This window comes from Falco rusticolus, chromosome 8 (assembly GCF_015220075.1).
Source record: "Falco rusticolus isolate bFalRus1 chromosome 8, bFalRus1.pri, whole genome shotgun sequence".
Classification (NCBI taxonomy): Eukaryota; Metazoa; Chordata; class Aves; order Falconiformes; family Falconidae; genus Falco; species Falco rusticolus.
The window spans coordinates 26,192,207-26,206,773 of NC_051194.1; the positions used below are offsets into that span (position 1 = coordinate 26,192,207).

The 14,567-nt window shown below is 39.8% G+C and overlaps 1 long non-coding RNA gene across 1 annotated transcript; it reads right to left on the minus strand.

Annotated features, from left to right (window-relative positions):
* Positions 1 to 366: 366 nt before the first annotated feature.
* On the minus strand, positions 367 to 7,305 carry LOC119152666. The gene is made up of 4 exons (XR_005105844.1): positions 6,547 to 7,305; positions 5,163 to 5,296; positions 2,408 to 2,567; positions 367 to 437 (listed from the first exon to the last, which is right to left on the minus strand). It is a non-coding gene; the product is annotated as an uncharacterized LOC119152666 (long non-coding RNA).
* Between the last annotated feature and the right edge of the window lie 7,262 nt (positions 7,306 to 14,567).

Below are 14,567 nucleotides of genomic sequence, written 5' to 3' on the forward strand. Positions count from 1 at the left end.
GAAGTATATTTTTACTGTGAATACTAGACTTTTGCTCTTTTATGTATTTTTGAGCAAGAAAGGCAATTCTAGGGACATTGTAATACGCTTTCTGGCATTATGATCAATACGTACATTAATTTAAAAATTATATTTAGCAATGGGAACAGTAGATTTGATGATTCATTAAAAAAGCACATCTCTGTTAAATTCTAATCAATCTCTACATTCCAAAAGTCTTAAGGAAGGATTTTTTCTTTAACCCACACCCCAAAAATGAAGACTTTTCCAAATGCATTGCCAATGACTAGAACTTTCTTCTTCCTGTTCATTTCAAAACATTGTTAATTCTAAAGTATAGGGAAACCCAAAATCATTCATCCATTACCTTTCCAGCAAAGAATGTGCAGTTACTAGAATTTTGCACAATTAGTGCTCAGAGTCCTTTAAATGTAAACCTGTAAGAAGAAAGTAAAACAAGTCAAAGTTAATAGTGACTGGCTGGAACAAAATGCTTAAATCAATATGATGATGGCTCATCTGCTTGTCATTTAGCCATTACCTAGGAGTCGAGGACCTCCTGCTATGCCAGATTTTTTTTTTAATACAGATTTATCACTGCCTCAGTTCTGCAGACACATATGAAGCCAAAGTCATTCCAGACTTGCCCTGTCATACTGTTTACTCTTCATATCTTATTTATTCCTGTTTGTTCTTTACATTGGATACAAACACAGACAACCATTGGGAAGTTCAAAAAGTTTAGTACAACAGCAAGAGGGCAAAAGCCACCATCTCACGTTTACAGGATCCTAGAGAAAATAACAACATAGTAATTCTCCTAAAGAAGAAAAAAAAACCCACCACATATTTAAATGTTTTCTTTGAATTAAACCTTAAAATAAAGCTGTGTAGTTTAGAAATATTTTGAGGTATTTCTTCACCACATATAGAAACCAGGTTAAAACATGTTTTGGGTACAAATTTAAACACAGAGAAACCTCATTGTCTGGTGTTCAACATAGGAAAAGCCTAAGGACATAAGACATACAACTAAGAAAAGGGCATGCTGGTGATGACCCTATGGACACACAGGGCCTGATCCTTATCCTACTGGCACCAACAGAAATCCCAAATCTGTTCAAATCAGTGGTGTTTGACCAGGGTCTGCCACTGGGATCAGAATCAGGGCTGTTTTGTATATGCTCAGCTTTTACAGAAAGCCACAAAACTTCCCCAAAAACATAGTCCCCAGGGTTTTTAGGCAATGAGCATCTGGGCAGCAAAGGCTACTTGGTCGTAATTGTGACAAAGCAAAATCTTTAATTCTGGTTTCCCCAACTGGAACACATGACTGCTCCTTCTTTTGGGGAAGAGTGAAACAGGAGCCAATGCCATCTCTGGAAGAAAAGCCTATGATGCAGCCTCAAAATAAATACACTTATCTGCATATACAAACACTGGAGCCTCATATGTATCCACCAATACCCCTTCCTTAAAAAAAAAATAAAATACTGCATATGCTGCAGCTCACACCAAGAGGAATAATGAGGGAGGTGTTGGGTTTTTTGTATTTTTTTAAGTTCACATAACTACAGTCACAGCAACTCTAGGTTCATCAGAACTATCACATAAAAAAAAAGCACTTATCACAAACAAGTTTATTAAATAATCAGCTGCCTTAGTTCCAGTCCTCTCTCAGACCCGCCTGTGTACGGTCTTTATTACAGCCTAATCACATCACGGTTTTGGAAAGGCAAACTCTGAACTGAACAGCTACTGTCACCTCCCTCTCTCTTTTCCTTTCCCAAAAGGTTAAACGTGGAAAATGCTAAAAATCTACTGGGAGTGTGTCTAAAATGAAGTGTAAATAGGTATGGAAAACCTATAAGAAAACGGAAGGTGCCTGAATGGCAAAGTGCAAAGGGTGACAAGAAGAAAATTGTGGTGGCATACAAAAGGCAAGAGAACAAGAAAGATTTGATACAATAGATAGCTGGCGTGAGCCTATCCACTGGCTGGTAGCTCCTGTTCTACCCACCTCCCCCTCAATACCTTCATTTTTTTGTTATGATAAAGAACATTCATGATCAGTAACAATGTTATAATGATAGTAAATGCAGGATTTAAGGTATATAAAACCTTCAGCCAACATTAGAAAGCCACCAAGGGGGAGTTACCTTGCACGAGGTTCTATTTAGTGATGGCTCCACTCTTTCACTCCCTGACTGCAAATCAGCATTTTTAGTGGACAATAGGCTCAGCAGTGGCCTTATGATTGCCTCTTTTCAAATGGAAATGGCTATCCTAACTCCTCTGCCAGGTTTTTCTTACTAGAGCACAAATTGCAGTTTACAAGGCTCTAAGGGGGAAAAAAAATCTTAGCTGAATATCTTTTTTTTATTCGACAAACTGACATGTAAATTACCCTTTAAGTGCTCCACTCTAGGGCTCTGATCATCTCCTAATTGTCACAGTCAATTGTAGCCAACAGTCTCTTCAATCCCAAGCGCTTTGACAACAAGCATAAGGATCAAAGCAGAATCAGCTCCCTTCAATATCCTTCTGTTTAGGATGCTACAAAAAGCCTGAAGAAGAAAGGTGTAAGGGCATTAGTGGAGAAGGAGCCGAGAGTAGAAAGTACTATAGCAGTCATTTTCTGCTTCACCAATATTATATATCTTTATGTGCTCTGTTATCCCATGTTCAGCATGAATACATAAACATCCCAGAGAATAAATATGGTTCAAAGGGACTTGGATATATTACTACTTAAAAATAAATGCAGGATGCACTTCCGATGCCTCCTGCATGCCTCCCCCCATCCTTCCCTCTCCAACTTTCCCCTTCACTCTTGGAAAGAATACAACTGCAGTTATTTCTCCAGCAAAGTTGTTTTTTCCCAAAACAGTCCCACACTGTCTTCCAGGATGAACCAGGCTGCAGACCAGCCTACCGCAATGGAAACCCATCCCAAGTTGCATTCATGGGGATGGTATGACTTAGACATGAAGCGTATCATTTGTGCCTCTGCTTCTGCTTTCTGAAGCGCCTATAACCCAAGGCCAGGCAGAGGCTGGAGCAAAAGCCCCTCATTCAGTTGGAGTCCAACTCTCAGCACAGCCAGTTTCAGTCACATCCAAAATGATTGGGAAGAAATACAGAAATACATACGGCAGTCCTCAAAGTCTGCCCAGGGAAAAATAAATAAATAAATTATTTGCTGTGATTCTGAAAGAAGATTCACCTTTTATTGTATTTCAGACCACTTTAGATCAGCACCACACTATACCGCTTAAACTTTTGTACTAGCTTGCTGTGTTTGATGATACGAGCTTGCTCGCTCTGCAATACGCTTTCATACCCTCAGCGCCTCACAGACGCCTCAGAGTGAGCCTTGTTGAAGTCATGTTTCTAGGGAATAGGAGTAAGGCGGAGCTATTCTGAGTCATATTTTTACTTCAAAACTTGTACGTATCCAGGAACGTAGCAGTAACTCCCACAGAGGATTGCAAACAGCTTCTGCCATACAGGCTGCAGGGGAGGAATAGCATGGCTCCTGCAGAAGATGAGCTGCTGAAGTGGGAGAAAGCCTGCAGGATACCAGGGAGGCAAACTGGGGATGTGCCAAGCTCTAGACTAACTCAAAAGGATCTCCAAACGGGTAACCAGGCTCTGCAGGGTTAGGCAACTGGATCCTTTCGGCCTCTCTGACAGCCTTGCTGCTACACGCGAAGGAAGCAAGAGACTTTCATGCATTTTCCTGGAGACCTCTCCCACTTTGGCAAAAGATACTTTCCACAGGAGGTAGCGTGAACACCTGAAGTCCAAAAATAATGGGTATTTGGAGGCGAAAACCTATTTGCTCCCTCATAAGGAATTAATTCACTCTTACAGCTATTTTTAAGAAACTGCCACTTGACATTTCTTAAAGATGATGCACCTTATCCATTGGCTCACATAACACTAGAGAAATGGTTAGACGAGACAGATGGATGAGTTTAACAACCTGCTGCCCCCCTCCTACAGATCCCACTTTCCTCGCCTAAATTCTGGGTTCCTGTGTACAAGATGAGCTGAGTCAGATCCATAGACCAGCAGAAAACCAGTCGTTTGTGTAATAGGACCCCCAGGCGAGGCTTTCGGTAGATGTTCCTAAACCATCACCTACACCACACTCCCCAAGGAAGACCAAAAGGTTTCAGATGCAAATAACCCTATTTTTTACGTAGAAAAGACTCTGAGCTCGTAGGCAAGACAGCACAGATACCACAAGGCTTCCTACAGAGCTGGCTCTGCACCCACTCACTGCTGCCTGCTCCTGCCTGCACCCACCGCCTTGCACCCAGCCATGCTCAGAGCCCCCGGCACCACCTTGCACACGCAGATGAGCATTATTGAGTTAGAGATGCTAAATGCAGATAATAGGCTCAATACAAAGACGGGTGAGAAAAGTGTTTTCCATAATGAATAGGAACGAAAACTCAACATTTCTCATAGGAAAGATATTCCCAAAAAATGGTGATTGGGAAACATCAAAAGTACTCATTTGAATGATGTTAAAATAATATAGAAGGTTCATCTAATATATCATTTAAAATAAATACAAAACCAAAATTATAAAACTGAAGTGAAACGTTTGTCTTGTAAAGCTGTTTTATTTCCATATTATCAAAGGGGAAAACTTTAACTCTTTCTGACCAAAACTTTCACTGAAAAAGGCACGTTCTAAAGAAAATGTTCCAGCTCAGCAAAACATGCTTTCCCCACCAGCAAATCGACACATATTTTGCAGCTCTATATGATGATTGATATCTTCTCCAAACAGCTAAATTCTGAGGTGGCTCCAGTTAAAACGTATGAAATATTTTCCTTGATATTCCACTATACAAGGCAAATCCCATTAGTTTCTAGGAAGAATATTCCAAAACACTAAGATACCTTCCCAATGAAACTTTCCCAACATTAGCAAATTGCTCTGTGGCTATTTAGCTCACTAGGATTAAATTGGTATATAAAGATATTTTCACCTCCTCATACACCCAAAAGTGCCACACACCAATAAAAACCTGCAAGGTCACCTGGAATGTAATTAACTTTTTTTTTCTGAACTGTGCTTATTTAAACAGAAGCATTTCCAAATAGCAGGACATCAGCTAACACAGCCTGCACTATTTTCTCACCTTACTTGAAAATGCATCCAAATACTTATCGCATGAAACTGTTGGTTCCCAGCTTTGTCTGTGGAGTTGTCGCTGATAGTCTGCAGAGGGATGAGTAGCACAGTAATCCTGGCCATTTTCCTTGTTTCCAGCTGCTAAAGCATAATAAAGAAGGTTAAAATAATATTCTTTTCCTATCAGAACTTTTCCATGGAGATAATTGCTATAGTGTTTGCAAAGTACAGATTTCATTACCAGAAAGTAGTAGAGGGTCCACATGACTGTGAATGGGAGGAGATAAGCTCAATGGGACAATTTCCCCTTAAAATAAGACACACATTGTGGAAAAAGGTGAAACAAAAACCTCACAAACCTGCCCTATCAGAGAGTATGTCCTTTCACGCAACGCAGGGAACCCACAGCACTAGAGACTGTTACATGAGCTAAGCAGTTTGTTGCACATGACCATTTTGTGATACCTCAGAGCTGTCATTTATTATGGGCAATGGAACGATTGCCTTGCACAAGGGGAAAGGTGCCATAACAATGCCGGTGCACTGGAGCAACGGGTAAGAAAGCGGCTCCTCCAGCTGCCTCCCACACACAGCAGCAAGTCATGGGGCAGCCTGAGAGCACAGGGGCTCCTCTGGAAACGTTACCCCAAGAAGGGAGCACTGAATGCCAATCAGAAGTGTGGTTTACTGATAGGATGCTGCTGCCCTTTCCTACAGACTTTAACATAAACCCCCAATCTGGTTGTAAAGGAGCGGAATAATAGCACTCATTGTGTCGCTGACATTTCTCTCGGAGGGGGTGGCGTTTCAGTAAGCAGTTATGTTTCCTTATTTAGTTCTCCACCACAATCGTGGATTTTTGCAGCCCTTCTTTTTATGCTTCTGAAAAGTAGAAGGATGAAAGGTTACATTTGCGAAGTCTAGAAGCTATGGCCAAAGCACATGCACTGATGCAATGTGAAAGTCCGTGGCCACATAACCGCTTCAGGACCATCACAAGATTCCTGATATGGCTCCTAAATGGCCAATGATTAACTGATGTGCTCTGGTCATTAAATCTTTGTTCAATTCGGTCTTTCAAGCAACAAAGACATACTATTTCTCTCTGGGATGCCTTGCAGGTATCAGCGTTGGGTTTGCTAAGAATATACATAAAGTCATCACCTCTGCAATGGCCCAGGCTGTGTGAAGTGCCTTCAAAAGCCCTTAGGAAGCCATCTGCTTAAGCCTCAACTGAGAGTTGTTTTAAAGAAGTCATATGCTGCTTTTTAAGTGATTATTTCTAGATGGTGCTCAGGGGCAGGGAGGGAGGGTTGATGACCACAGCTCATTCTGTGCAAAGGCAGAGATTGAAGCCATTGAGCGCTGGCAGCAGTGATCATAGGACTTACAGTGAAGGAGCCAAATTGTACGCAACTGCTTGCTCTTGGGGAGAAGAGGCTTTCCTGGGTGTCTTCATAGCTCATCAGCACAGTTTCTACCGCAGTCAGCTAACCACACAGCTTCCACTCCAGCCACATCTTCCTAAGCCCAGGAAAACATCACAATCCCATTTTACAGAGGAATACATAGGCACTGTTAGAACAGCGGGATTCAAGTCTATTAAAAGCTAATGAGAAGATACGCAGTCCAGTGAATTCACCAAAGTCCTAAAAAAACTGTTTCAGAGCCAGGGCCTCAGCATAGCAGCTCCCAGGTCCTAATCTGTGCTCGGGTTGTTTGGTGTCACGAAGACCTTCCTGCTTTTAACTCCTGCAAGGTCAATGCCAGGCAGCTAAACGTACATTGAGGACACTGCTCACTTCTAGGCTCATGCACAACAAAATAGAGAACAAGGGCATCATTCACGGACAGATGTTAGAACTTGATTGTAAAGAAAGCTGTTTCAAATAATAACCAGAGAGTTAGAAAAAGCATGTCTAACCACGTCTGTTAAGAAGAACATTATGCAGCATTTATCAGCTCAGACAGGAGTTTGCTTCATAAAACTGGTTTCAATATAGGATTTTAAGTGTATGGCAACGGATAGAGTGAATACAGACATTGCTTTACACGAGGAGAATTTCTATCTATTACTAAGCTGTAATTTTAATTGACATTAAGCAAGAACTACCACAAGAATAGAGTGAGCGCCCATTTCTCACAGCCTATTTATCTTGCATACAGTTACTTAGGGCTCATATACCACCAGTTTAGAAACATGCGTAATTGCTTATGGTCAACATCATATCACTGCCAGATCACACATTAAACAGATAACCACTATCATTATAAGAGCAACTTCCTTGACCTCATATTTTGGTCTGGCTCTGAATTCCTGTACTTTACCAGCTTGGTTTGTTCCGCTATGCCAGCCTTCTGTCTGTACATGTCATTTTCTACTCCTGTAAGTGACCGGTGTACTAGAGAGCTTACTATAAAAATGCATATTTGAGCACACGAATAGAATAAATTCAAGTAATATGATCACAGTTGCTCCTGCAATGTTTTTATAAACACAGAGTCTCTGCTTTTTTATTATAGTTAAGGTACAGTGTGTTATTTGGCAGAGGAACCTTACTTGAAAATGTAAAAGGTTCAGGCAACCACACATTTGGAAGTAGAAATCTTTCCTTAAAACATTGCTCTGGTTTTTAAACATAGCAAAATTTCTGGAAACTTCAGTTTCGCAGAGTCTGCCAAAGCTCCAGTCACATGTAACATATTCTTGGGGCTTACATATAATGTTTCAAGTAATAAACAACATCTTGTTTAGAGCAGGATGGAAAGGAAAAAAAAAAAGGGGGGGAAGCACTCATTAGGAGTCAAAGCTCTACATCAGTACTAAAAACAAAATGCGTTTCTTGCAATGAAACTTCAGAATAACTTTTATGATGTATTAACAGGAGTTTCATTTGCTCTTCTCACCTTTAATAATTGAAGGTAAAACAGTAGGTTAAATTTTTACAGCAATTAGGTAAATTATATTACAAAAGAAAATTTCATGCTCATTGAAGTGCACTCAGGTGTTCAGTAACAGAACTGAAAGTCCTGTTCATCCTAATCTGGTAACAGAATGAGTTACATATTGTATATAACTATACATTATCAGTAGCCCTTCAATGCTTTCTGCATAACTCTTTTATTATGTACTTTTTTTCAGGAACAAGGCTGTATCTGGAAAAAAAAAAAAAAAAGTTGTTTCTATATGAAGGCTCATCATGCAGAATATTCACAGCTTAAATATATGCACAGTCATCTCTACTAGTCAGACACCATTTCAGCCTGCTCATCGTAATACACATTAACAAAATGATATTGAGATACAGAAATAGCACACCACAGCCTGGATTAAGTATAGGCCATAATACCTACCTCTCTGGGATCTAGTAAGGTTTAATTAATTAATGCTTATGAAGCACTATGAGCTCCTCAGATCATCACTTCAATTCATTATCACCCCCATTTGTTTTGTGTCCCACTTTCCCCCTTAATTCAACAGTGAATTTCTTTTGGAAAGTGTTGCATTTATAGAGTAATGAACAGATGAAAGCCGTTGGAGTGATTTGGCCTCCCTGCATTTGCAGGATTATAAAAGGGAGCAGGAATCCTTCTCCTTCCTTTTTGCTTGAGCTATTTAGCATCGGGTCTGAGGAGAACATGAAGCTTTGTGATGTTTGATGCTTTACTCAAGAAGCTACCCTTGAGCAAAACTGCATCAAAATACAACTGAAAATATTGAAGGTAGGAAGGTAATGTTAAAGAGCTTGGTATTGGTCTGGGAAACCTCTTAGCTCACATTTGTGTTAATTAAAGATAGGCATGAGCCACAGAGCTGGAGGGGGGAGGCGGGGGGAGCGTGGATGCAAGCATTTGGTTCTTGCCTCATCTCTAATAATTATTAGATACATTGGATGGAAATAGTTGGAAAGAAAATCAATAAGAGAATGAATCAAGAAAATTAATGGCAATTTCAAATACTTGCATGTATAGGATTTCACTCAAGGGCAAGACAAGATAAAATTAGTAGTCTATATTAAAACAAAACAAAATACAGTTTGATCAAACTTCTATTTAGTAGAATCTTCTCTAAAGACTTCAGATTTTGGCACTAAATAATTTGGGTTAGAGAACTTAACAGAGAAGAAAAGAAAGATTATCTAGTGAAGCTCCAAGGGTTGTTATAGACTTTCAGAGAAGAAACCAGATTAAGACAACAAAATTACTGGGGGAAGAAAAGCTGATAAAGACTAGAATTTGATAATGGAGAATTTTAATTATTCAGGTATTGATTGGCATGATAACTATGTGGAGGCTAACAAAGTTTGTTTGTAGCAGCAATGCTATTAGTTCACTGAGCAGCCAGTAGCTATGCTGAGCCCCATACTTGGAGATAGGCATGTATACTTGTATGAAATTAACTTTCATTATAAAATTTAACTTTAACTATATGTAATTTCAATATAAATGTTAAAGCTAATGAAAGAGACTTCAAACCTCACTTCCATAAAATCCTCATAGATTTAAGGGATAAGCCAATAGAAAGCATTCTTACTGAGAAAAGCTTGGTAATTCATTTAAATACACTTAGGTCAAAAGAACAATTAAGAAAACCCAAATATGCTTTTATTATTCATTCAAAGAGAAAAACTTACTCATGATAAAAGAATACAGCCAATGGTGGGGGGCAATGTGCCAATAACATGTAATAGTGACAATCTGATAGTGGCAAACCAAGGGAAAGCAAATATACTTTAATTGGGGGTGTTTTGTAGTTACTCTGATTAAAAAGTTCTTCTGATTGGACTTCAAAGATGGGACCTCATCTTTCAGTACTTATATAGTTTCTTGTTTAGATATTTTTGTTCCTGGCATACCAAACCAAGGGCTAAGCAGTTTATAAATGGAATTGACCTTGTGCAGTCAGATGGCCAGAAGACTGGTCTCTAGTTCTGTATATTACATGTTTAATCATTGTAATGTATTCAACATACCTGGGAGAAGGTACTTAAAATCCAGTTCTTCCCCAAGATAGAGCTCCAGCAAGAAGAGCAGACAGCAACCACTGAAGCTTGCTGATGCTGAGGTTTTCATGGTTTAGGTCTCCTTCAGGCCAGTGTTAAAAATGAGTGGCCTTCCCCTGGGCTGGACACACGCTTTCATCACCACCTCATGTGAAAGCTAACCTCAGCGGCTGATGCTGTGCTCTGTGCAACACTGCAGACCTCTGCTCTGACACTGAAAGAAAGGTGTCTAACCCTGGTGGGGTGGAGGCTGAGGACCCTCACAGGCTGCTGGGTAACGCATGCAGAGCCTGCGGCGTTACCCAGAAAGCTTCCTGACTTAAATGAATGTTGCTTTACCCAGCTCTTCTCTTGGCTTGCACAGAAAGCTTAGCTCTCATAGATCTGATTGTCATCTCACGTTTCTACCACAGGTGAGAAAAGGGTGGTCCCAGGCTGACCAAGTCTTTCCTATCAATCAGACTTGATTTCTCATTGATTAAAAAGAATGTATCTTTTTCATGGAATCTAATCCTCTTTCAGGGTAAAATGCAGTTTTCATTCAAAAAAGAAGAAACGTGGGCAGAAAAAAACAGCATTTTGCTTTTCCATGAAAAAAATGTTTCTGAAATCATAACCACAATGCTCTGCTGCTTGTTTCTCACTATGATTTATAAGCCAGACTATGGTTCACACAAAGCATCATTGCACTTCAGCAGACACCAGGACACTGCAGGAGGCAGAGAGCCCTGTTCGTGGAGGACCGTGGCACCCCAACTACAGTATCTGTTAAATGGGTCCAGTAAGAACTGGGTTATACAAATTCCTTTGCTTCAGTCTTAAGTTTTTCATTTGGTTTCAATTCAAGGGGAGGGACTATGTCCTGTGTAAAATGTTAGCTTTCCAATAGTACGATCAAACTAAGTGTGAATCTAATATTAATCAACCACTTTACCAGAAATTGCCAGGTTCATCATTGTAAATAGAAAGATCTACAGATGTGAACAGAAAGCTGGGAAGGATAGAAAACATCCTAAAATAGTCAAATAATGGAAAAATAAAGCATAAGAAATTACTGATCTGATATAAAATATTATATAATACAAATAATTTAAAGAAATGTTCAGAATTATTTTTCCAGCAGCAAATAAAAATATACTTCTTGAGCTGAAGAAGTACATAAGAAATGTGGATAGAGATCTGTAATAAATTAGAAATGTTAAGAGGCATCCAAACAGTCATTTTGATCTCTTGGCACTGGAGTTAAGCAAGTGCTGTGCATAAGGGTTAACTCCTCAGCTCACATAAATCAAGCTAACACCATTTAAGTTAGCAAAATGTATTCAAAGTCAATTTCATTTACTCCAGCCAAAGATCTGTCCCTAACGCTATCCTTTGCTTTTTATACTGCATTAACTATTTTAACGTATTCAGCTTTAAAGCCTGATATACTTCAATATAATCTCCATTACATATACGCACTTTTGTGTACACATGCATATGCAGAGGAATACATGCATATAAAATATTCTTCTAAATCATAATATAAACAAATTAACATAACACAATTTGTAGCGATGAAAAATAGAAAAGGAAGAGTTTTGCAGGATTTAGTGAGGAAATGCACTGAAAATCCTAATTTGAGTAGAGTCAACCAATGTGGGTTTATGAGCAGGAAATCTTGCTCAAATAATTTGTTGGAATTCTTCAAAGATATCCCTGCCAAGGTAGACAAGAAAAATACTATAGATAGTATACAATATGCCTAGACTTTCAAAAGTGCATTTGATAAGATCCTACACTGGAGATTACCAGCAAGGTACAGAGCCACCAAATGATAACAAACTTTAATGAACTGATAACAGTCTGAAAACAGCATTCACCAAATGACTTAGTGATTGGCAGCCAATACAGGATAGTACTCTGGTCAGGTTAGGAGCTTGTCTTGTCTCTAATCTATGTAAAAGAATTAAATCAGAATATCAAAGGTAATGTATCAAAATGTGCCAGAGACATAAAAGTTACTGGGGCTCTAGCAGCAACTGTCTAACACCAGTTATAAATGCAGATCACCAGCAAATGCAGCATCAGCACTGCCGGGAACGTGCTGCTGTGCTGGAGCACGGGGCTGATAGAGCAAAGTAAATGGGTTTTTCTGATGCAGTGGAAAATGTGAAAACATGCTGCACGTGGGCAGAGGGATGTAATGAAATGGTGAAGGGTGCTACAGAAGGGGAAGAGGAATACCTAGGTGCTGCTTGGAGGGAAGGGAAAGGCTCAGGGAGGAACTGGAATTCCAGGAAAAGGAAAGGAAGGGACAAGAGGATGCTTTGAGTTTTTTAATCCCTAGATGGGGAGTTTAGAGGACTTCAAAAAAATCTTTTGAAGTTAGAAAAAGCCTAAAAAAAAATTCCCAATTTAATGGGATAAATAACATTTAAATATTTGCATAAGAGCTTTTATCCCAGGGATGGCTACCTTGTGCTCTTACTGCAAGGGTCAGATGACAAAGCTAACCCTGTCTCCCTTGAACCCACACCCCATGCAGTTTTGAAGCACTGCCAGTCTTTCTGCCCCAAGGGAGGTGGACCTGGCCGGAATAGCTCAGCATAAGCAGCAGGCCAAGGGACAGAACAAAAGCCTCGGGGCTCAGTTCTGTGATGCTGCGGCTCAGGTCTGTGTTGGAGGAGCCTGACAGCCCTCCTGATACTCTTTGACAAGCACTGAAGAGATGATGGCTCCTAAATCCTATTTACAAGAGCGTTTCCTCACTGTGAAACTCAATTTGTGTTCACTTTCAATGTGCCCCTTGAAAATGGGGCTAGGCCTCCTAAAATTTGAAGGTGTTTTAGTGACCTGGAGGAAAGGGAAGATGCTAGCAGGGACACTTGCCCTTGCTGCCCATGGGGGTTTTTGTATTCCCCTGGAACCAGGTCTGTGAAAGGAAGATAGCACAGAGGCAAAGAAAGCAAGGGCAGGACTCTCAAGTCCAAAGGTTAGGCCCTTCACCTGGTGGAAGGATATATCCTCCATTTGATTTTTTTTCATCAAAATCTATTGAAATGAAAAAAAATGCTAAACAGGGCTCAATGGATCCACTCCAGCACCTGAGGCTATTTAACTAAAGAGTTTTTAGTAGTCATTTTCTCCCTGATGGTAATTTTACATGGAATTTTACCAGATATTTAAACAAAACAGAGCATTAGTTAAGAATGGCCCCTGCTCACCGTGGGTCTACTACTTTTCTCAACTTTTACATCCACGTTACTTTAAACAGCTTGTCCAGCACTAAAGCCAAACTCTGTTGGCCTTACTGCCATATCTACTTCATTCACTTTAACAGACCATCTCTCAACAGCGAGACCAAAACCATTTGGCTTCATGAGCATTTGTCAGAACTGTACAAAGATTAAAGTTTCAGCTTACTATACATTTTTTTACCAGTTTTCTTTATTATCCTTATGCCAGAACCCTCACAAAAGAGTCGTCTGACACTGTGGTAGTCGCTGCACTAACTTCAGCTTTTGCAGACCAGTACCTTTAGGCTGTTTAGATAGGAATGAAAAAAAGCCAAGGGAGTAAGCTATGGGCATGTACAATCCAACAGATGCCATGGGAAATGTCTTTTACATCCCTCATTGCCAGAGCAGTCCTGTTCAGGCCCAAAGGGCGTTTTCAGTTCCTCTTTGGATCACCAGCTTCCCAGTAAGGATGGATTCAATCCTCCAAATTCAAAGCTTTTGTTGGTTTTTTTTATGACTTTTACAGGGTTTTCTTAATGACTGCAGATCTTGGATACAAACCTGAAGTTTTCTGTGCCTGTTAGATACTGTATACTCATTCTTTTTTTTTTTCCCAGCTACATGCCTATGTTTTCCTTTTTCATAACTGTTTCTTCACCTGCTTGAAACCAAGAGATTTCTTACGTTTTTTCTTTTTCCAAGTTTCTCAAAGTTCCCTGTCCACTCAGTGCTGCCATCCCAGTTCCTGAATAAAACCTCAGTGTTTCTCAACAGGGTGCAGAATTTCTTACCCTAAACAACCTCTGCTAGCAGTGGCTCTTCTTTCAGGGAAAAAAAAAACTTAAAAAAAAGTTACAAAATCAAACCTTCTATTTATTGTAAAAACAAGTTGCTTCCCTAAACAAGAGAGTGTAGCTAGATACCTGAAATAATTGTAAACATGTTGGACTTCTGGGATTTCAATGCACTTAAGCAACAAATTTGAGAGTCTTTTCTTAATATCACATCACAGCCATCTACTTTGCCTGCTTCCCGCTTTATACTTCACCCGGAGTGGTTTTGTTTCACCAGCCTATTGGTCTTTGAAATTTCAAAATCATGCAGGTTTATTTGTGACTTGTGTTTCTTTTCTGTTTGTGTTCAGATCTCTAATGACATTCTCCTTTGAATGGCCTCAGAGGAAGAGAA